General features: G+C 40.4%; 1 protein-coding gene and 1 pseudogene across 3 annotated transcripts in view; both read left to right on the top strand.

Annotated features, from left to right (window-relative positions):
- The window catches only part of Magi2 (membrane associated guanylate kinase, WW and PDZ domain containing 2), a 1,345,877-nt gene that overhangs the window by 1,080,104 nt on the left and 244,218 nt on the right, over positions 1–21,555 (top strand). The window lies entirely within an intron of this gene.
- LOC114630047 lies at positions 17,438–19,746 on the top strand (annotated as a pseudogene).

The raw sequence follows: 21,555 nt of genomic DNA, 5'->3' as shown, positions 1-21,555 counted from the left end.
GAGAGAGAGAGAGAGAGAGAGAGAGAGAGAGAGAGAGAGAGAGAACAATCTGCTGTGTGCATTTATTAATCATTCATATGTCTATGTGTTTAGGACTGACCACATGGAGTTGGATAACATATCCAGGGACTTGTCCCTAGAGAAGACTGTAACTTTTCATCTATGGATGTAGCCTTGTGAGATTTCCCACAGCCATGCTGGGTGTCAACTGGTACTATCATTGTGCAAGTCTTGTTTAGGCAGCCATATTGTTAAACTTTCATAAGGGCAACTTCCTGTCATATACAGAAGATCCCTATCTCACAGTAGCAGACATACTGATCCTCTGGCTCCTACAACCTTTCTCCTGCCTCTCTTCCCTGATGATTCCTGAACCTTAAATGTAGAGAACTGTGCTGTAGATGTATCAACTGGTAATAGGCGCACCATGATCTCTGCATGTTGTGCATTTCTGTAATGGTCTCCATCTGCTACTAAAAGAAGCTTACTCCAATCAGATTGCTGATGGTTACCCCAAGATAAAAGTGTCAGTATTGAACCCTTGGGTGTATCTTGCTGTGCTGTTCACTGCTGTGGTTGGTACACTTTACAACTGGCTAGGACTTTAATTGGTTTTCTCCCTTGGCAGCTTGATGCTATAAAAGCAAGTGCTCTGGGAGGTGAGTTCTTGCCTAGTTCGTGTCCTCTGTTTGATGTATGGAGTGTCTTCAGCAATAGAGGCTTACTTTCAAGTTCTAGGAGAAAACCAAAGGCAACAGAATCATTTCTAGCTAAGTTTTAAAAAGTCTTAACAGTATCATGAGAATATAAACATACAGGATAACAACTAAAAATGTGTTTGTTTTCTGCCTTTGAAAACAGTACAGATATTAGCATATGTAGGTAAAGCCTTTAAATCCAAAACCTGGACAAGCACAATGTTATATTGGCTGTTACACAAGTCACACACCTGAGTTCTTGCCCTTCTGTTGATTTCTTCTTGAGATATATGTATCTGCATGTGGACATGTATGTGTGCAGCTGAGAACTTACTTCTGTGTAGCAAAGAAGCAAGCTATGTCCTCTTTTCCCTATTCTTTATACCGTTCTTACACACATACTTAATTAGGTATTAGTGTATTATTTATTGATTGCTTTATTGATGTCCTCTTTCTATTCTTTTTTATCTTGCAAATTCATGCTAAGTATTGATGTACTGATGTAGCATCACTTTTTTATATTTTTTAGCATTTTTCAATGTCCTTGTTTTGTAATGAGTGCCTCTGCAACTAATATCATCATAATATCTTTTGCTTTCTATGCCTGAATAATTATTATGGCACTTTTTATTATAAGTCACTTAAATTTATGGCAAGATTAAATGCTTCTTCTACAGATGCTGAAGTTTAATCTTCATTCACAAAATGCTTAATTTTAATATTTTCATTTATTTATTTATTTATTTATTTATTTATTCATATTTTTAGCTCTTGTAGTTCTTTGTGTATGGTTGAGGCCTCATGGGCTTTTCCTCATCTAGTTATGTATGTTCACTGATATCATCCTTGTTCAGCTCACGTTCAGGCAGGCATGCTGATGAGACTCTACAGGCATAGGTTCTGGTGTTACTAGGAAACACAATTTTACAATAAACTCCCTGATCCTCTGGCTCTTATAATCCTTTTGACCTTCTTCTGTAATGTTCCCGGAGCCTTGGATGTAGGACTGTTTATCTTTCTGGGTCTGGGTTACTTCATTCAGGATGATTTTTTCTAGTTCTATCCATATGCCTGCAAATTTCATGATGTCATTGTTTTTAACAACAGATTAATACTTCATTGTGTAATTGTACTGCATTTTCTTTATTTAATCTTTAGTTGAAGGACATCTAGGTTGTCTCTAGTTTCTGGATATTGTGAATAAAGTAGCTATGAACATAGTTAAGTAAGTGTCCTTGAGATAGGATAAGATATCCTTTGTATATGTCTCCAAGAGTGGTAAAGCTGGATATCAATTCCCAATTTTTTGAGGAACAGACATATTGATTTCTGTAGTGGCTGTACACATTTGCACTCCTATCCAGCAATGGAGGAGTAGTCCCCTTGTTCTACATCCTCACCAGCATGAGCTGTTGCTTTAGTTTTTGATGTTAGCCATTCTGACATGTGTAAGATGGAATCTCAGAGTCACTTTGAATTGTGTTTCCCTAATAAATAAAGATGTTGACTGTTACTTGAAATGCTTTTTGGCCTTTAGAGATTTCTCTGTTCAGCTTTTTCTGTTTAGCTTTGTTTTCCAATTTTTAATTGGGTTATTTGATTTGTTTGTATCTAATTTCTTGACTTCTTTATATATTTTGGACATTAGCCCTCCATTGAATGTAGAGTTAGTGAAAATCTTTTCCATTTTGTAGGCTGCTGATTTGTCCTTTGGACAGTGTCCTTTGCCTTGCAGAAGCTTTTCAGTTTCATGAGGTCTCATTTATTAATTGTTGATCTTAGTGCCTGAACTGTTGGTGTTCTGTTCAAAAACTTGTCTCCTGTACCAATGCATTCAAGACTATTCTCTAGTTTCCCTTCTATCAGATTTAGTGTACCCAGTTTTATGTTGAAGTCTTTGCTCCACTTAGACTTGAGTTTTGCACAGAGTGATAAATATGCATCAATTTGCATTCTTTTTCCTGCATGCAGACATTCAGTTAGACCAGCACTATTTGTTAAAGTTGCTTTCTTTTTTCCCATATATATTGATGTAGTTTCCATAAGTTTCTAGGCTTTCTGTTCTTTTTGTTGTTGTTGAAATCCAACTTTAATCCATGGTGGTCTGATTGGATGTAGGGAGTTATTTCAATTTTCTTGTATCTATTGAGATGCTTTGTGTCTGAGCATGTGGTCAGTTTTGAAGACTATTCCATAAGTTGCTGAGAAGAAGGTATATTCTTCTGTATTTGGATGAAATTTTCTATAGATATTATCTGTTAGGTGCATTTGGTTCGTAACACCTGTTAACTCCAATATTTCTCTGTGTAGTTTTTTCTGGATGACTCAACCATTTGGTGACAGTTGGGTATTGAAGTCTCCCACTATCAATGTGTGATGTTCAATGTGTGATTTAAGCTTTAGGAGTGTTTTCTTTATAAATGTGGGTGCCCTTGTGTGTTGGCACAGATGATACAAATTGAAAAATCATCTTGCTGTGTTTTTTTATTTGATGAGTATGAAGTGTCCTTCCACATCCGTTTTTAATTAACTTTGGTTTGAAGTGTATTTTGTTGGATGTTAGAGTGGATACACCAGCTTGTTTCTTGGAAAAATTGTTTGGAAAATCTTTTCCAACTCTTTACTTTGGGAGTACTGTCTATCTTTGATGTTGAGGCGTGTTTCTTGTATGCAGCAGAAGAATGGATCCTGTTTTCACATCCATTATGTTAGTCTGTGTCTTTTTATGGGGGAATTGAGTCCATTGATAGTGATATATTAATGACTAAAGATTGTTAATTCCTATTAATTTGTTGTTGGTGATGGTAGTGGTATTAGTACTGTGTGTGAGAGAGATTATTTCATTTCCTGTGTTTTGTGGCAAACAAAAACGGACTGTTCTTGACTATGTTTTTGCTCTAACATCTAGGCTTCTTGTTTTGGAGTGATTTTAGGCCTAGGTGCTGATTTCTGAGTTTGTTTTTTGTTGGATGTGTGTCTTGTTCCTTGTTTTCTGTTTCCTCTTTGGTCTTCTGGCAGGAGTTGCCTGTTGTTCAATAGAGAATCTCTGCTCCATTTACGGGCTGGACTTTTGATGGCCAGGATGGTCTCTAGTAAAGCAGAGATTTTTTGCCAAAGTTGGAGCAAGAAGACATGGCCTCTCTTCTCACTGGGAATTCTCACTAGGAGTTGGGGGAGAGGATATGATAACAAGGAGGGGAAGCCTCTTTGGGGTTGGCTGGACAGGCATTGAGAGACTAGCAGTGGTCTTTGGGCAAGCAGCCTACCTAGGGTTCTGAGTGCTGATGTGGCCTTGGATGCAGCAGGGGCCTTCTACAGGAATTGAGATCAGCTTGGATTCTGAAAAGATAATTCCTGAAACCATATCAAAGCCATCAGGTGACTGCAGGTCCAAAGAGTAGCTCGTTCGCTCACTCATTTTCCAGCACTTCCAACATCTAAAATATCATTTAACATTTCCGTTAAAGAGGAATACAGTCATTTGTGTTGGAATGAGTGCATAAAATGGTAATTTCATATCCTGGGGATCTTTTGCATCGTAGCCTTTTACTAATAATTATCATTAATATTTGGCAGTATGTAAAATATTAATTTTTAAATGACTTGATGACAATTTTAAAGCCAAGAACACTCCAGACAGCACTTTTTTTCAACCCTCCCACTGGAATGTGGACAAAAAACCATAGAGCTGAGTGTAATGCAAAGCCAAGTTGAGAATGGACCTACACTGGAGGACAATGATCTCATCAAAGCACTGCAAGTTTCCAGGCCCCCTCCAGGAAAGGTACACCATGCAACCCATTTTCCAGAATGCAACCTGAGTTTATCACTCATATTACTGATGATTACGGAAAAGGATAGGTGTACACGAGGAAAGAAAAGAAAGTCCAATCAAGGCTTGCTTGCCCTAAAAAGGACCTGCTAGTTAGCCTTTCAGGTAACTGAGGAAAAGCCTTTCAGGTCTTTGATAACAACGACATTAACATGCCCCCTCAAAAGCACACACATGGAGGTCTTCTCTTTGTTAACAGTCTGCTTGCAATGAGGATGTTAGTACTTTCTGGTTCATTTTGCCCAAAGTATGATTTTAAGGTCTTGAGAAAAATTTAAGTTCTTTAAAAGGGTCAGGTCATTTAAGGTGAAAGGTCACACCATTTTCTTTGTTTCAAGCATTGGTACTTCTTTTCTATTAGCTTCATCCATAAATGATCAGGAGTATATTAGAGACTCAAATCTGACTTACTCTGCTTATTGTGGGGCATGCTAAGGCAGATGTGCTGAATGAGGAAGTGACTATTGGTAGCTCATTCCCTCCTTCTACTGTGAGCTCTGACAGGCAGATGTCTTCCCAGTTAAGAAATCTCACAGGCCCAGTTTTTTTTCTTTGTGGTTTTTATTACGTTTCTACTTACTTATTTTGTGTACATCTCTATTTTATTTATTTATTTGGGGGAATGAAGAACTTGCACATTTCATGATAAGCATATGGAGACAACTTGTGGAAATTGGATCTTAAAATCTACCTTGTGTGTCCCAGGCATTATTAATCTCAGGTCATCATGTTACAGGAAGTCCACCAGAGATGACCACTCAGACATAGTTTATAGCCAATTGAAAGTCATTATTCCAGCTGGCTGGTACTACACTCAAGGACCCAAGTATAGCACCAAAAATCCAGAGCATGAGATTTTTTTTTTTGAAGGCAGAAACCACATCCCAGCATCTCATTCAACAGCTGAGGGAGGTAGAAATGGTGTTCACACAAGCAAGCAACAGAAGCTAAGCGGTTATCTGGAGGGGGATGCTCTGCGTAAGAAGCAGTTTAACAGAAGCTAAGGAAAATTAGCTGGGGCATCTTGACCTTAGAGTCGCCTAATCTTCCCTAGGATTCTTCATCAAGGTCACCAAATTCTGGTTGAAGTGGCCTCAGCGAGAAAGCAAGATGGATGAAGCTCTGTCCTGTCTTGCCCTGTCACAGTCAGGCTTGAGGACAGGTTCTATGGCCAGTGAAGCATTAAGGTTGGCCCTACTTCTGTCCCAGCATTTTAAATTAAAACTTAGATCTCTCCTAGTTCTGGAATTATACCAGTGTAGAAAGCCTAGATTGCTCACTGGGGAAAAAATCCTTGCAAGGAAGGTTGTAGTCAGGAAAGAGTTTCCAAATCTGAGATGGTGAAGAAATTTTTGAGGCTGTTGGGTCCTTTCATCAGCCGCCATGAAGCCCAGTGCTAGTTTTCATGGAGCAGCTCTGCCTCCAAGAGGTACTCACCTGCCTCATGGCGTCTGCAGCACAAGGCCGGTGTGATTAACCAGCAGACTACGGGAGGAATCAAGCATGCCCGGGGCCCTGTACAGCTTCTTATGCAGCAGCAGCATCAGTGTAGTCTATCTGTCTGCAGTAGGAAGAAATGGCATTTAACTGAAGAGCAACCAGGACATTTGTCCTTTAAAGTGGGAGGTTACATCCTACAGTGGAGACTTTTGAAAGGCAGGACAGTCCAGTTATACAAAAGTAATAAGGCAAGAAAGATCAAAGAGCCTGGGCCTGGGGGTAGGGATATGATTTACTGAGTGAGAACATGAAAAGCTGCCTGTACCCACCCTTGTGTCTGTCTCTCATGGCACCAAAGTGAGGAGTGGGGACAGAAGGATTGTTTGCACTTGTTAGCTTACAGCCTAGCTCCAGGTTCAGTGGCTCAAAAGAGTAAAGCGGACAGTGATAGAGATCCAATTTCCCCTTCTGGCCTCCTCCAGAACATAGTAGGGACCGTATACAGAAAGAGAGAGAGAGACAGAGACAGAGAGAGAGAGAGACAGAGACAGACAGAGACAGACAGAGATAGAAAGAGAGAAACACACATGCCCACATAGAAAGACAGAGACAGAAAGAGAGAAACACATACACACATACACACATACACACACACACACACACAGAGCCAGGGGATGGGCCACCTTAAGGGACATGAACAGTAAAGTTGCTGGTTATACATGACAGTTCATTCAATAAATATACATTGAATCTTTACTGTAAAAGTCAATATCAACTGTAACTTATAAAGTAGTGTTAGTCCTGGGGCGCGCGTGTGGTGTGTGCAGGTGTATATATGTCATAGCACTATATGACAGTCACAGGACACCTTCATGTGTGGTCCTAATCTATCCCCCTTGTTTGAAACAGTGTTTCCCCACTGTGTACATTGGGCTAGCTGGCCTGCAGACTTCTAGAAATTCTCCTTCCCCTCCTGGTGCCTCCCCCTTGGAGTCTGCTGGATTGTACTTGCTCATTCCACTGCATCCAGCTTTTATCCCCGTTCTTTGATTCCAACTTGGATCATCAGGTTTGCCTTAAAGTGCCTTTGCCAGTTCCCCAGCCTTAGTCCTGTTATTTTCTTAAGAGTTTTGTACTTAGGAATCCAGTACTCTGTTGGGAAAAGGTACTTACTTCTCTTTCACTGCATGCTGTAATGGCAGATGATGAGAAATGCACCCGGCCACACTGGTGTCTGTCGCTGGAACTCTCCCATCCCTGATCTAGCCTCAAGGCTTTGTGCTCCTGTTCCATCTGTGTGCATACTTATTTTCAAGATGTACCCAGGCTCACTTTCCTCATCCTAAGAGCTCTGTTTAAATAACTACCAATCAGGGTAGCATTCTGTATTGTAGTAGCAACCACTACTCTGCCAAAACACATCCTGTGCCCCTTCCCCAGCTTTGATTCTCACTGTAGAAGCTATTCCTACCCAGCATGCTGTTTGTTTTGTTGCATGCTTGTTTCTCTGCCCTGTGGAAAGTAAATACTTTGAAATAAAGGGATTATTGCCTCTTTTCTTCACTGCTGTGTTCTCAGCATCAGTGCAGTGCATGTTCAGGAAGTATTTGTGATATGGAGAAATACAATGAAAACAACAGAGATTATGAAGGTTAAGCAAATTATATGTTGCTGTTTAACAGGAAGAGTAGGCAAGTCCTCTCTGAATGGGTAGCGTTTGAATAAAGACCCAAGTAAAACAAAGGAGAAAGCCCACAGTCATGTGAGGAAGGAACTTGCCAGATAGAGTTGAAGTACAAGCAGGTGCACCTAGTGGTTCAGTTGGCCTCCACCATGATGGGAAGGGGGAGAAAGCAATGGCAGAAAGGGTGAGCTCCTCTAAGGGTCTGGATTTATGCCAAGTAAAGACACAAAATGATAATGGGCTCTTTTGTTGTTTCTGTTTTGTCTTTACAAGAGATGTGATGCCGGTTAGCTGACTTCAACTTTTAGTCCAATATATTTCTCAAGGAAGCAAAACTACACACGCAGGTCAGGTGTCAGAGTGCAGGTGATGTGGATTAGCGTGGGAACACACAGGCATAGAGATAACATGGCTTCTGAAGGAAGACTTGACAGGATTTGTTAACGGAGTCAGTGTCTAGGGTAAAAGAGAGATGTCAAGAAATCCAAGACTTTGTACCAGAGCAGCTACACACTGTGGTTTCTAACAGCTGAGACAAAGAGCACTTTGAACAGAGCAGATCTGGAAGGGGTAAGAGATAGGAACTAATAATCAGTTTTGTAGATGGTAGACTTGAAGATGGCTAACTTATATTTTTAAAATAATGAAAATATTGAGTTGTCAATATAAAATTTGCTCTTGAATCTTGAAAGAAAGTCACAAGCTATAACTGTCAATTTAGTGACCATTAGTATATAGATGGTATTTAAAATCATGGGCGGGGGTTAGATCACCAAGGGAATTAATTGTTAATCAGAAGAAAATCCACTACCACTTGCATATTGCTTCTCCATGTACCAAGCACTTACATGTTAACTAGAAAACCTCAGTTGGGTTTGAAAAATAAAATAAATGAGGAAAAGAAATTAAGATCAAAAAAGAATGACTCTACTTTGCAAATGGCAGTTTTGGAGGATACAGTGTTTAAGGGCAATTCTAGCACTTTCCTATGGGTCCGAAACAATGCATGGTGTGACAGGGCCATGCATTGTAGTCATCACATATCCAGATGACACAGATGGTGAGTGCTTCCTAAGGCCAAGCTCTTCACAACTTAGCTCAAATGCCACTTTGCTACAGTTGTTCCTTACCCGCCACAGCTTCTGATACACACCTACAAGTGCCTGTGTGCTCCTTTGTGATATGCTCAGTTCCTCAAAGAACTTAGACTACTGAAAAGGATTTCTGACCAGGCATAATGGTGCATATCTGTAAATCTAGCACTTGGGAGGTTGAGAGGTGATGAAGAGTTCAATGTCATCTTCAGATACACAGGAGGTTTGAAGTCAGCCTGAACTATATGATATCCTGTATCAAAAGCCACATACAAGGGGGCTGGGGGAAAAGGAGGGAGAGGTAAAGGGAGAGGGAGAGGGAGAGGGGGAGGGGAGGGGGAGGGAGAGGGGGAGAGAGGAGAGGGAGAGGGAGAAGAACAGGATTTCTGCCCTTATTATCTGTCCTCTGTACCATGGACAGCGCCTGGCTAGCGTTGGGCTCTTGGTAGAGTAGATGCTTGGCCATGTGAGGAATGTTAAAGAGATCCTTGCTGATGCTGTTTGTGCTAAGGTAAACCAGAAGAAGAGCAGAGTGAGCGATAATCACTGTTTAGGGTCATATCTCAACTATGACTTGTTTCCAGGTAAGAGCTGTCCATTATAAGTGTTTTTAGGTAACCTGGTCACAGGATTCAGATGTGAAGTAGTCACCACACTGAACAACCTGATAGACTTACATTCCCCAGAAGTTTATGGATAAAATGAAATTGCATTAAAATCTATCTAGGTTGGTTTTTGTTTTGAGGATAAAGCCAAGACATTTATTATAAAAATGAGAACCAAGGGCTTAAGGAGAATGAAGAAGAATATACAGGGGAAAACTGTGAAGTGAAATGGATAGAAACAGATGAATCAATTGAATGTTTAATGTGATTTACTAAACTCTTGGTGTATATACACATTGTACCAGGCTCTGTTTAAAACTATACATACAAGAATGATCAAAATATAAGGGCTCTTCAGCCTTGTGGATCTTACAGTCTAGTAAATGTAACAGCAATAGTAGCCACCTCTTGTGTTTTACATGCTAGATTACGATCTGTCAGACTTGGGGCTGTACTTACACTGGGCCATTTAGTCTTTGTGATAACCTTATGATGCAAAATGCTGTTATTATTTTCTGTTTCATAAATGAGAATACTGAAAGACATAATATCTGGGAAATTTTCTCAAGCTGAAAGGCATGAGATTAACACCAGAATTATTCATGTCATATGGGTCTAGAATCAATAATCTTAAAATACACACATACATGTACACTACACACACATAAGTGTGTGTATATACATATTAGGTATAATAGATGTTTATTGCAATTTTAGAATGTAGCCTAGAGCTGCTGAGATCCCTACAAGAAGTAAATACTTGGAAGTAAGCAGAAGACTCCATAGAAAAAAAGTAATGAAATTTTTCCAATTTTTTTTTAAGCAGCAAAGGATAAGAATAAATAAGAAGCAAAATGAGGCCTGTCTCAGCTGTGAAAAATGTGTTTCACTTCAAATTATGTCCAGAGCAGAAGTTCCTCACATTCCAAAAGGAACACATTAAAAAAAATGCTTTACTATTAAAGTCATTGGATATTTTTGTATCACCTGTGACCAAACAGCTGGCCCCACTATGTAGATGGATGGACTCACAGTATGCAGTGTTTCTTCTGAGGAAGGTGTCTGTGCCTTGTGTTTTTTTAAAGCATCTGTGTTGGAGGCAGTTTTGCTAGGGATTCAGTGCCTGTAAGTCCCACGGAGGCTTTCACTGATATTCAAAAACATTGAACATTTCATATTTCTATTATTGTATCTCTTCTGTTCTGGCTCCTTCTCAACAAGCTTCGGATTTTTCCTTCTGAAATATGTTCACATCTGGCATCTTAAGGATATAGAAACCAACAGTTCTGTATGCCGAAGGTCGTTTTTCTATATTAGCAGCCATGGGTGTATGAGATAGTCATTTAATGACTATCATTATTTATTATTATTATTTATGCCATTTATTGGGCTGTAGCATCACAATTATTACCTTGGACCTACCACTCACTTTTAACCTCTTGGACCTCCATGTCATCATGTTTAAAGTGAGTGTCTTGCTGTCTCTGGTTTTAGGGCTACTGAGATAACTAGTCTATATGAAGTACTTGTCTAGCGACGCCACAGACTTTAGCCATTATCAACATCCTTAATCAGCTTTGATAGCTTATTCTCCAACTGAGATCAAGCAGCTTTATAATCGGCAAGTCAAACTGTGTTACGTTTTCCCAAGTAACTTTAGATAATTTTTTTTTGCAGAAAAAAAACCTGTAAAGACATAGTAAAATGGGTTTATAATGCATTACCCTTTGGGTTTATTGCATTTCTATGTAAAATACTTGCACTATGTTCCCTGGGGAATTAATTCTTCTCTTGACGCTAAAGTATAGTCCATTAGGCATCATCTTTTAAACTTGCAAAACATAAAAAATAGCTTATCCTTATCAACTTTCTTAACCATTTGGGGAGCCTTTCTTCAGTAGACTATTGACTTCTGTCTGTGAGCCATTTTGATAACACTTGTTGCCTCCAAACTATCTCTACAGCTCCCGGAACTTATATGAAAATTCATCTATGATCCAGCCTTAAAATGCTAGGTTGCTTTCAGAGGGGCTTTCTGTCCTCTTTTGTTCACTGAGAGATATCTAAACTTTATGACCTCAGACTGTCTTGCAGGTCTTATGAATCCTATGAATTTATTATAAAACTGTAGTTAATTAAGTAGAATAAACTGAAAGAACCAGTAGGAAATTATATTGATGTCTAGTCAACCAAATATTTTAAAACACAAATATATGATTATTAAATTATTATGTGCTAATGCAGACCAAGTCCAATAAATATTTAAACCATGAAATGGTGATAATATGCACTGATTAGTATAAAGGTTATGTTGAGATACCTGCATAAAATGGTAATATAAAACCATATATATGTCTGTTGATGGCGATGTCAGGTCTTCTGCTTCTGTTCTTGTTGCCTGTGGCAGGTATGGATAACTGAAGGAAAGACTGTTTCTGTTACAAGTAATTGAGAATAAGGGTGCAATTTATTTTGTCACCCAAGTTCATAGACAATCCTTGAACTCAATTTGAAGCCAAACTAAAGATCTGTTAAAGGACAAAGCTTGATTTGTGACAACATGGAAGTGTGCTGGTTAGTTTTATGCCAGCTTGACACAAGCCAGAATCACTTGGAAGAAGGAGCCACAATCAAGAAAATGTTCCCTATTAGATTGTCCTGTCATTGATATTTTCTTGATCGATGATTGATGTGGGAGGGTCTAGCTCAGTATGGGAAGTACCATGCCTAGGTCAGTGGTTCTGGGTTCTCTAAGAAAGCCGACTGAGCAAGTCCTCAGGAACCAATCAATAAGCAGCACTCCTCCATGGCCTTTGCTTCAGCTCCTGCCTCCAGGTTTCTGCCTTGAGTTCTGGTCCTGACTTCCCTTCCTGATGGATTGTGACATGTACATTGAAATAAGCCTTTCATCACAAGTTGCTTTAGGTCATGGTCGATGTTTTTGTTTTGTTTTGATTTGATTTGTTGATTCTTTGTCTGTCTGTTCTATTTTTATTAGTGTATATACATCACATAAGACAATAGGTTGCAGTGTGCTAGTTTCATTCATGCACATAGTATATGCTCATCCTTTCTGTGTTATCCTCATTCCCTTTCCCACTGGCCCTTTCTTCTTCGTATGCAGTCTCTCTTGTCATTTTACTTCTTTTTAGAATGTTTATCTATATTCTGAATATGAGAAAAAATACACATTTTCTGTCTTTTGGACTTTGGCTTATTTCAGTTAACATCATGATCATCAATTCTGGCCATTTTTCTGCAATGACATGATTTTATTCTTCCTTATAGGCATGGTGTTCTATCACATCAATAGAAACCCTAAAGCTGCAAGAACATGTCTTCAAATGTTTTTGATTATCCCTATATCAATCCACACCTTCTCTGATAGCATTTTAACATATATTTTCACAAGTATAATTTACATATTCATGCTGTCTTAGTTAGAGCTTCATTGCTGTGAAGAGACACTGCGAGCAACTCTTATAAATGACAATATTTAGTTGGTGCTGTCTCACAGTTTCAGAGGTTTAGTTAGTCCATGGTGGAAAGTATTCCAGTGTGCAGACAGACTTAGTGCTGGAGGAGCCTAGAGTTCTACATTTTGATCCACAGGCAACAGAAGGCAACTGTGTTCCACACTGGATAGAGCTTGAGCATATATATGACCCCAAATTCCACCTCCATACTGACAAACTTCCTCCAACAAAGCTATACCCACTCCAACATGGCCACCATCCTAATAGTGCCACTCTCTATAGCTAGGCATTCAAACACATGAGTCTATGGGGTTACTCAAACCAATACACATTCTGTGCATTCACTTTTGTACCTTCTTTAAACAGAGTCTCATGAGCATTTTCCACATTGTTCTACATTATAGTTATTACTTTGAATGATCATGTGATATATTTTGTTTTTAGCCCTACCTCCATGTTGCATACCAGCATGATTGCAATTATGAACACTGTATTTATACAGTGAACACTCTTTAAATTTTTTGCCTCAAAATATAACTAATTCTTTAACTATTAAAAGTTGTAAGATAAAAGACAGTTTTAAAACACATGTTTTGATCTTCATTTTTCAAAGAATTATTTTATTTTAGAATACAGTACTCAATGATAGAGTGCTTATATAACAGATATGAAGCTTCAGTTTTGTACTCCAGGACAGGAAATTTAAAAAGTGATAGCAATACAGAATACTAACATCTACTCCACACCTAATTTTGCTTGTTATTATGGTATAATGTGTTTTATATTTTAATTAGGTGTGGTATTAAGTAGCTTCTATACTTTCTCTGCTATAGGTTTTTTTTTTACCAAATTTTCTATTTTTAAATCCCAGTATTCCATCCAATAATCACATTTCATCAGTAGCTATCATGTATCCTTAGATTCCTCATAGCCTTGGAAGTTTAAGACTTTCTGATTTTTGATGACCTTGATGATGACTTTCATAAAGCTAATCAGTTTCTTAGAGTGTTCCTTAACTGGTATTGGCCTGGTGTCTTTCCCATGGTTACATGGAAACTACAGAACTTGGGGGATGGGGGTGGTAGTAGAGATAACCACCAAAGTAAAGTACCGCCTTTATCGAATCGAACCAGAAATATGTAGTACATATTACATATGTACTACATACTACATAACATCCCTCAGTAGAGATTCCTTATCACCAAGCTGACAGAGATTGTCAGGTCTATCCACTGCAAAGCTGTTCTTCTTCCTCTCAGGGATGCAGTCACTGTGCAAACCATAATTTAAGACTGGAGTGTTATGTTTCATCATCTTACATAGCTACACAAATTATTTGTAATTCTCCTGCATCAGAGATTTGTCACTAAACACCTCCATTGGTAGATGAGAAAAGCAAAGCTTACAGAGATTGAAGTATTTTTCCCAGCTACATAGCATCCTATGCTCTTGGGTGTTGTCACTCACGACCTCCTCTCTGTGTAGAAAGGTGCTCTTGCTGTAAATATGCTGTCAGTGCTTTGATAAGTGAGCCCTTCCTAAGACGATGGGGAAGTTTGAAGTTGCTCAACAACACTGTTATCTTGAACCATTTTGCTGGGTGAGCATCTTACTTAGTGCTTTATTGCTATGGTGAAATACCATGATCAAGACAACTTATGAAAGGATACTTTTAAACGGGTACTTGTTCGTAGTTTCAGAAGGGTAGTCCCTGACCATCATGGCAGGGACTGTGGTGGCAGGCAGGCAGGCATATTGGTGAAACAATAGCCAATAACAAGCCCTTAGGCATATTTGATCAGTAAGCTGCATGCAGAGGCACAGAAAAAGCGGCCCATTATGAGCTTTGAAACCTCAAAGCCTGCCCCCAATGACACATTTTCACCAACAAGACCACACTTATCCCAAGGCCATACATCCTAATCCTTCCCAAACAGTTCCACTGACTAGGAATATGAGCCTATGGTGGGAGGGGTCATCCTTGTTCAAACCACCATAGTAGGTATTCATTCTGCAAATACCATCTGCATGTTGGCAAATATTGGGATCCTTTTGTTGCTGTAGAAAGCATTCTTAAAACATTAGAAGTTACTAGAATGTTATAAAAGATGAGATGATGAACAATAACTGAATTATTCATACTTTAATAAATGTTTTGTTTCTCTCAATTTATATAGTGAAAAAGCTACTTAGGTACATGTGCCAAAGATTATTCTACCAGACAGGAGACAGTAGATAAAGTCTCGTATTGAGTATTTTAAAAGGAGAAAGACCATATCCTTGTCTTTTTGTCAATCAGTATTACTGGGAGAAAAAAGTAGACCAAGGAGAAAATACTTAAGGAAAGTCTATTCTAGGGCAAGATAGTTGAAATAAATCTAAATGATAGGAAACAAGAAAAGGATAGTAGGGAAACTAGAAACTTCACAGGCCTATACTTTGGTCTACACTTTGTCTCATTCAAGAACCACAGTCTACTAGCTCAGGTAAGAGATAAATTTGGCCAATGAAGCCCATGGAGTTTGGGCAGAGCTTCTATATTTTGTTTGAACATGATTGATAGCTGTTTTGAAGGCAAATATGATGTTGCTGAGGTTTGTTGTAGATGATACCTGGCCATATAGATTTGGGAGGGAGGGAGATGAATTAACTCCTGAACTATGTTCTAATACTGAACTATGTCAATTTGGGTGAGAAAATCAAGGGAGTACATACAAATAGAAAAGGGTCCTAAGAAAAGATGGAAGAAGCTATTGTTCCACTTCCTCCCTTGGGATATCCAGGCATTACTCCACACAAAGGTGGTAAAAGATGAAGCAGAGCCCAGGATGGGTAGGTCAGCAGGATCTCAGTCTGGCTATGAGTGCTTGGGTTGAGGGGAAGGAGGTTTCTCCAAGGACTTCAGTGTTACAGTGGTTTCAGATGGTATTCAGTAAACCAGCTCTCTTAGGTGACAGTAAAACAGATTGTGCTTATTATTCAGGATGAACAAGGGCTGTAGAAACTCTGGAGAATAGAAAGGTTTTCAGGTGACTGTACATTGGCTGCGACTTAAGGTACTAGAAATGCCACATTTGCTTGGAGAGGCATCCCACGTGCTTGCTAGGCAGGTTATTAGTCAGGAGAAAGGGAGTTGAACCCGTAATTTCACCAAGAACTAAGTGACATTCCTTAGGTACAGGATGTGGGAGTCAGATTCCTCAGATAAGGTCAGGCGGAGAAGAGGAAGACACACTGGGAAAGGGAGTCCTCCATTTTATGCAAACCTCAGAGAGCTTGTCTGGTCATGGTCGACTACGACCTTAGTAGTAGAGTTTCCCAACAAGGCTGGGATAAGCAATTGCTATAAAGAAACTAGAAGCATAAAGTATTCCAGAAAACAAGCATAGAAGTTGTTTGAGATGGACAGTGGTAAAGGCATGTACATGCCATGGAACAAAGAAATTGAAGGAGCTCTCATCCCCTCAGTGGCCATGTGAGATTTCTTAACTCTGATATATAATATCCTGCCTTCAACAGGTGAGCATTCAAATATACAAATTTGCATTTTTCTCTCATAATAGTTCAGAAGTCATAGCACTAAGGAGGCATATATGTATTTACATAGCCTAGTCAGCCTTATAGCTACAGTCAAAGTCGACAGAGCTGCACAAATAGAAGGAGGAGAACTGAAGAAGAGAAAACACTATCAAATCCAGCTACCCATCTCTTCAGGGCTCACTTTCTCAAAACCATCATAATGGAAACCAGCCCTGAACTAGGAATGGTTTCTCTATGAGAAAACATGCCCATTTTGCCAACATAAATATTGAAGTGCTACATAAAAAAAATCTAGAAGCCATGGATCAGTGAATTAAACATGATCAGTAGATAACCAAAAATTGTTAGTTCTTTCATGAGGAAACCAAGCCAAATGTCCCTTCTAGTACTTAGGTGAGGACCCAAAATACTGCAAAGCTCAAGGAACAGGTATTACTTGCTTTGCTGATGATCAGATGATTATTATAATGTAGATTTCCTGTTTCCATGGTTTTCCAGAAAACTTTACTTGGGCAGAAAAATTTTCCAACTCTAAATAGATTTATCCAACAGATGTTACAAGTCCTCTATAGTACTAGGTTTCAGTACAAAAAGAATTTTGAAAAACAGGACAGAATTGAACCATTGTCATTCCTAAGCATTTAAAAGATGGTGTCCACTATATAGAAATTAAAATAATAATTACGAGGACTAGAGGTACAGCTCCATGGTAAAAACATGTGCACAGTGTGCTGAAAGCTCTGGGTTCAATCCCCAGAATGGAAAGGTTGGGGCTAGGGAAAGAGAAAGAGACGAGTCATGTTAAATAATAAAGACACAAGAATTATTAAAAGGGGGGGGTCAGACCTGTCTGCGCCTGCGCGGGTGCGGGCTAGCTCACTGGCCTTCCTGCAGGTGGGCACCCCGGCTGTGGGAAACGCAATTATCAAAATTGACTTCAGAAGAGAGAAGGCTAACAATGGAAAACACTGGGAAAGTTCCCAGAAAGCTGTCCTCTTCAGTGCCAGGCTTAGCTGATGTCACAGGTTAAAACAGTCTTCCCCAGAGAAGAAAGGTCAGAGCACCATAATGGACTCAGAAGCGCATGACAAGAGGCCCCCAGTGTTGACCTCTTCAAACCAGGATCAGTCACCTCACATTCTGGACGTAGGAGACATAAAGCATTACTTGTGTGGCTGCTGCGCAGCTTTCAACAACATGGCCATCACATACCCTGTTCAGAAGATTCTCTTCTGGCAGCAGCTGTAGAGCATCAAAACCCGTGATGCAATCCTGCAGTTGAGGAAGGATGGGTACCAAGGAATCCTTCTCCAGCTGATGCAGAAGACAACCACGCTGGCACTTATGTTTGGTCTGTATGAAGACCTGCCGCGCCTGCTCTGCAAGCATGTGAGCAGTGCTTCGGAGTGTGGCAATGGGCCAGAAGCCAGGATCCTCGCCCTTACCCTCACCCCCTACCTTTCCCCACCTGCACAATGTCCTTTGAAGCTTGGCAACTGCAAGATCCTGTTTGGCAACTGCAGATAGACTCAAAGCAGTGTACCATATCATCTGAAGAATAGCAGGGAGACCATAACTCAAGCAGTGTACCATATCTTCTGAAGAATAGCAGGTTGCGGTCCTCCTTGCCCCCATGAATAACTAGGACCCACTGGTTGGGTCAAGTGGCGCCCAGATGTGGGGCTCGAGGCGTGGACCCCTCCGGACGGACCCTCATTGAAAGGACTTGTGCACGACATCAAGATTGAGTGAGACAGAGATCGTCCGTTGCCCGTGACCTGTCGTCCACGGAACCAGGTTCATTCTGCCATCAAGAAGACGGTTGAAGTTCATTACCATCAGCTGAAAATTGAAGAGGATCCAGAAGTGACTCCGCAGGACACTGACACAGCTGCCAGCTCCCCTGCCTCCCCCTACGGTCGACCCCTAGACTTCCACGCCCTCCAGAAGGGTTCCTGGTATGCCTGGCTTTGCCCTCGTTTCTCTCGCTAGAGAGCTTGGCCTCTTGATCACCCCAACAAAAATTGGCTTTTTCCTAAACCAAGGCCACCCTTGATATGGCCGCTAACATTGGGGAGCCTTCCTTTATGACAATATTACACCCCAAACTGACAAATGGTTGGTAACTTGAACATTTACAAGAGACTAGGATGGCTGTGAGTTAGCCCAATGACGGGATTATTGTAGGTCCACTTCCCAGGGGCCCACCCAATGCAGCCGAAAAGGAGTGGATGGTGCTGGGAGTGGGTGCAGCCTACATGGCCTAAGACAGGGCTCTCACCCTCCTTTCACCCACATCAGAGTCCCTTGACGTTGCCCATCGTCGACAGCCTAAAGCCTTCGACCATCGATGTGACTCGTCTCACATCAGTGTTTTGGGGTTGTGAACTTGTCTAAGACCCCCCATAATTAGACATCCAAATTCAAAATTCACATAGTTGGGATTGATCATAAGACACCTTCTCTAACTAAACAGAGAAGGGGGAGATGCCAGAAACCATGACCCTCGCCCTTACCCTCACCCCCTACCTTTCCCCACCTGCACAATGTCCTCTGAAGCTTGGCAACTGCAAGATCCTGCTTAGCAACTGCAGATAGACTCAAAGCAGAGTACCATATCATCTTAAGAATAGCAGGGAGACCATAACTCAAGCAGTGTACCATATCTTCTGAAGAACAGCAGGTAGATCATAATTCAAGGCAGTGTACCGTATAGACCATGACATGTTTCAAGGCAGAGGCCAAGAAGATTCTGTACTTTTCCACCACCTGGCCCCTCTTTACCCCGTCCCCTTGTAAAACATGCTATAAAAAAGCATTTCATGTTCACAAATAAATAAATAAGTAAGAACCATGAAGAAATGAAAAAAAAAAAAAGAAGCCATTCTCACTCCATTCGAAAGGGTTCAAACTTTGCTTAAGGACCACAAGCATCACGATAAGTTCACAAACACTTACCAGGCCTTCTAGGCTCTCAGATGGCATGGAATTGCAGAGTATTCCCGAGGCTTGGTGCCCATCCTTTTCCAAAATAGGTTCAACAATATCCTTTTTTTGGCCTTCGAGGGCCCATTAAGGAGCATCTGCCTACTGCCACTACACACAGTGCACATCTGGTCAACAACTTCATCTGTGGAGGTGTGCTCGGAGCCATGCTGGGGTTCTTCAGCTTCCTAGTCAATGTTGTCAAGGCTCGAATACAGCCTCAGATTGGCGGGCCATTCCAGTCTCTCCCCATGGTCCTCAAGACAATCTGGATAGAACGGGACAGGAAACTGATCAATCTTTTCAGAGGTGCACATCTCAATTACCACCATTCTCTCATCTCCTGGGGTATAATCAATGCAACTTACGAGTTTTTGTTAAAGATTGTATGACAAGGCCACTACCTGAGATGTTATTCTCAACTAGCTAGACCTAAGGAAAATGCAATTTGGCATTGTTCCTAATTGGCTTAAATACAAATTGGTATCATTAAGACCAAGCCATAATTTATGGACAAAGCATTGACAAAAACAGAGGAAAGGTTTCAGTGGGCAGGTGTCAGGGTTAGGGTTGGGTCATTACTCCAGAACATTAGGCTGTTGCCTGGGAACCAGCCTGTACCTGATGACCTTTCAGGGTGGCTGCCAGCTGAGATTGATTTCTTTTCCTTCTGGAAGGGTTGCTAGGCCTTCTGCGTGGAAACCATGGCATCAGCAGCCAGAGCATGTGCTCCTAGCTCAGCCTTCTCAGACTCACTCTCACCTGATTCATTTCGTCTCTGCTCTTAGCAGGGTTGTCGTCATGAAACCCCAGCTCTGCACGAGGACTGGAGCCGAGACGGCTCAGAGCCACGGGTTAGCTTTGAAACCAAGTGCTGTTGAGCTAGTCATTAGCCAAACTATTTCTGTTCAGATGAGATAGAGCTGAGCAGCTAATGAAAGCTTCCATTTTGTTGTTTAGCTTTGAACGTTTTCTGTTTAATTCTGAATATGACTTTAAGCCCTTCCAGAATGTCCTTGTGCTGTTTTTATTGAATTCATTGCCAAAAGGTAGGGTGCCCTCGTTAACTTCTGTTCTATGCTTCATCGTGGTAAGCTGTTCACCGCAAGCTCTACTGTTTTGCCTGACTTCTTTGTGCTACTGGTGTCGACACAGCTGACCAGTGGGGACATTGCCCCTTGTGAGCAGTAACTGTCATGTCTATCCTGTTCTCTGGTACTAGACTTTAAGAAAATAAACACTTCCATAAAATTTTATTTTGGGAGTCTTAATACAAAAAAAAAGAATTATTAAAAGGTAATAGAAACCATGAAGATGTCCCTGTTTGAAAGACACTAAAATATGTCATTTTTGCTAGTTTTCTATTCTAGGTCCTATACTTAATCTATCACTTACCTGAACAATGATGGCACAGAAGCTTCCTCCCCTACTGGGAAAAGTACTAATTTTAAAATTAAGATACACCATGATAATATGTCACAATTGAGATATTTTCAAAGTGCCAATAAAGCGTGGAGAAAGTGACGCCTAACACATGGAGAATTAAACCAAGGAACATGGGGAAAGACTGTGAAGGAAACAAAAAGAAATGTGAATAATACCAAATAGAACAAATAGAATGCAATTGCTAATTTTCAATTGGCACTAATATTCTGCTTGCATTGAGGCTGGATGGCAAAATCCAAATAATTTATTAAATCTAGAATGACAAACTTTTATTTGAACATTATTTTTCATGCTGACTCTTATTCCATTGTCACGTTAGCGTTACACACTGAATCTGACAGTCTCTTGGGAGGGTTCCCAGTGAAATCATCCATCTCGAACGGTGGAAAAATGTGTGGTTGGATGTGCACACCTAGCCATGTTTCCTTCTCTGCTGACATGGGGGTTTCTCACTGTGCAATATGCTCACACTGGAGTCAAACACTCCTGGGTTCGTGCACACTTATTTCGGGAACAGTGCTATGAAAGTGTTGTTGTAAGTGGCTTCTCTCTCTTGCCTAAGTGATAGCTGAGTGGTTCCATGAAGCCTAAAGCACACCTCGAGAGGAAAGTGTTTCAGACTCCAAAACATAAATCCCTTGAACCCAAAAACAAAGTGGGTAGCCAATAGGGGTTTGTTTTACAGGGAACCTATCAGAGTTGTCGGTTAGTTGTCCCATCCACTCTGCTTTCAAATAGGCTCTTCTTATACAGTC

This window comes from Grammomys surdaster, unplaced genomic scaffold (assembly GCF_004785775.1).
Source record: "Grammomys surdaster isolate TR1022 unplaced genomic scaffold, NIH_TR_1.0 325, whole genome shotgun sequence".
Lineage (NCBI taxonomy): Eukaryota > Metazoa > Chordata > Mammalia > Rodentia > Muridae > Grammomys > Grammomys surdaster.
The sequence above is the reverse complement of the archived record's forward strand: the minus strand, read 5'-3'. Positions and strand labels throughout refer to the sequence as shown.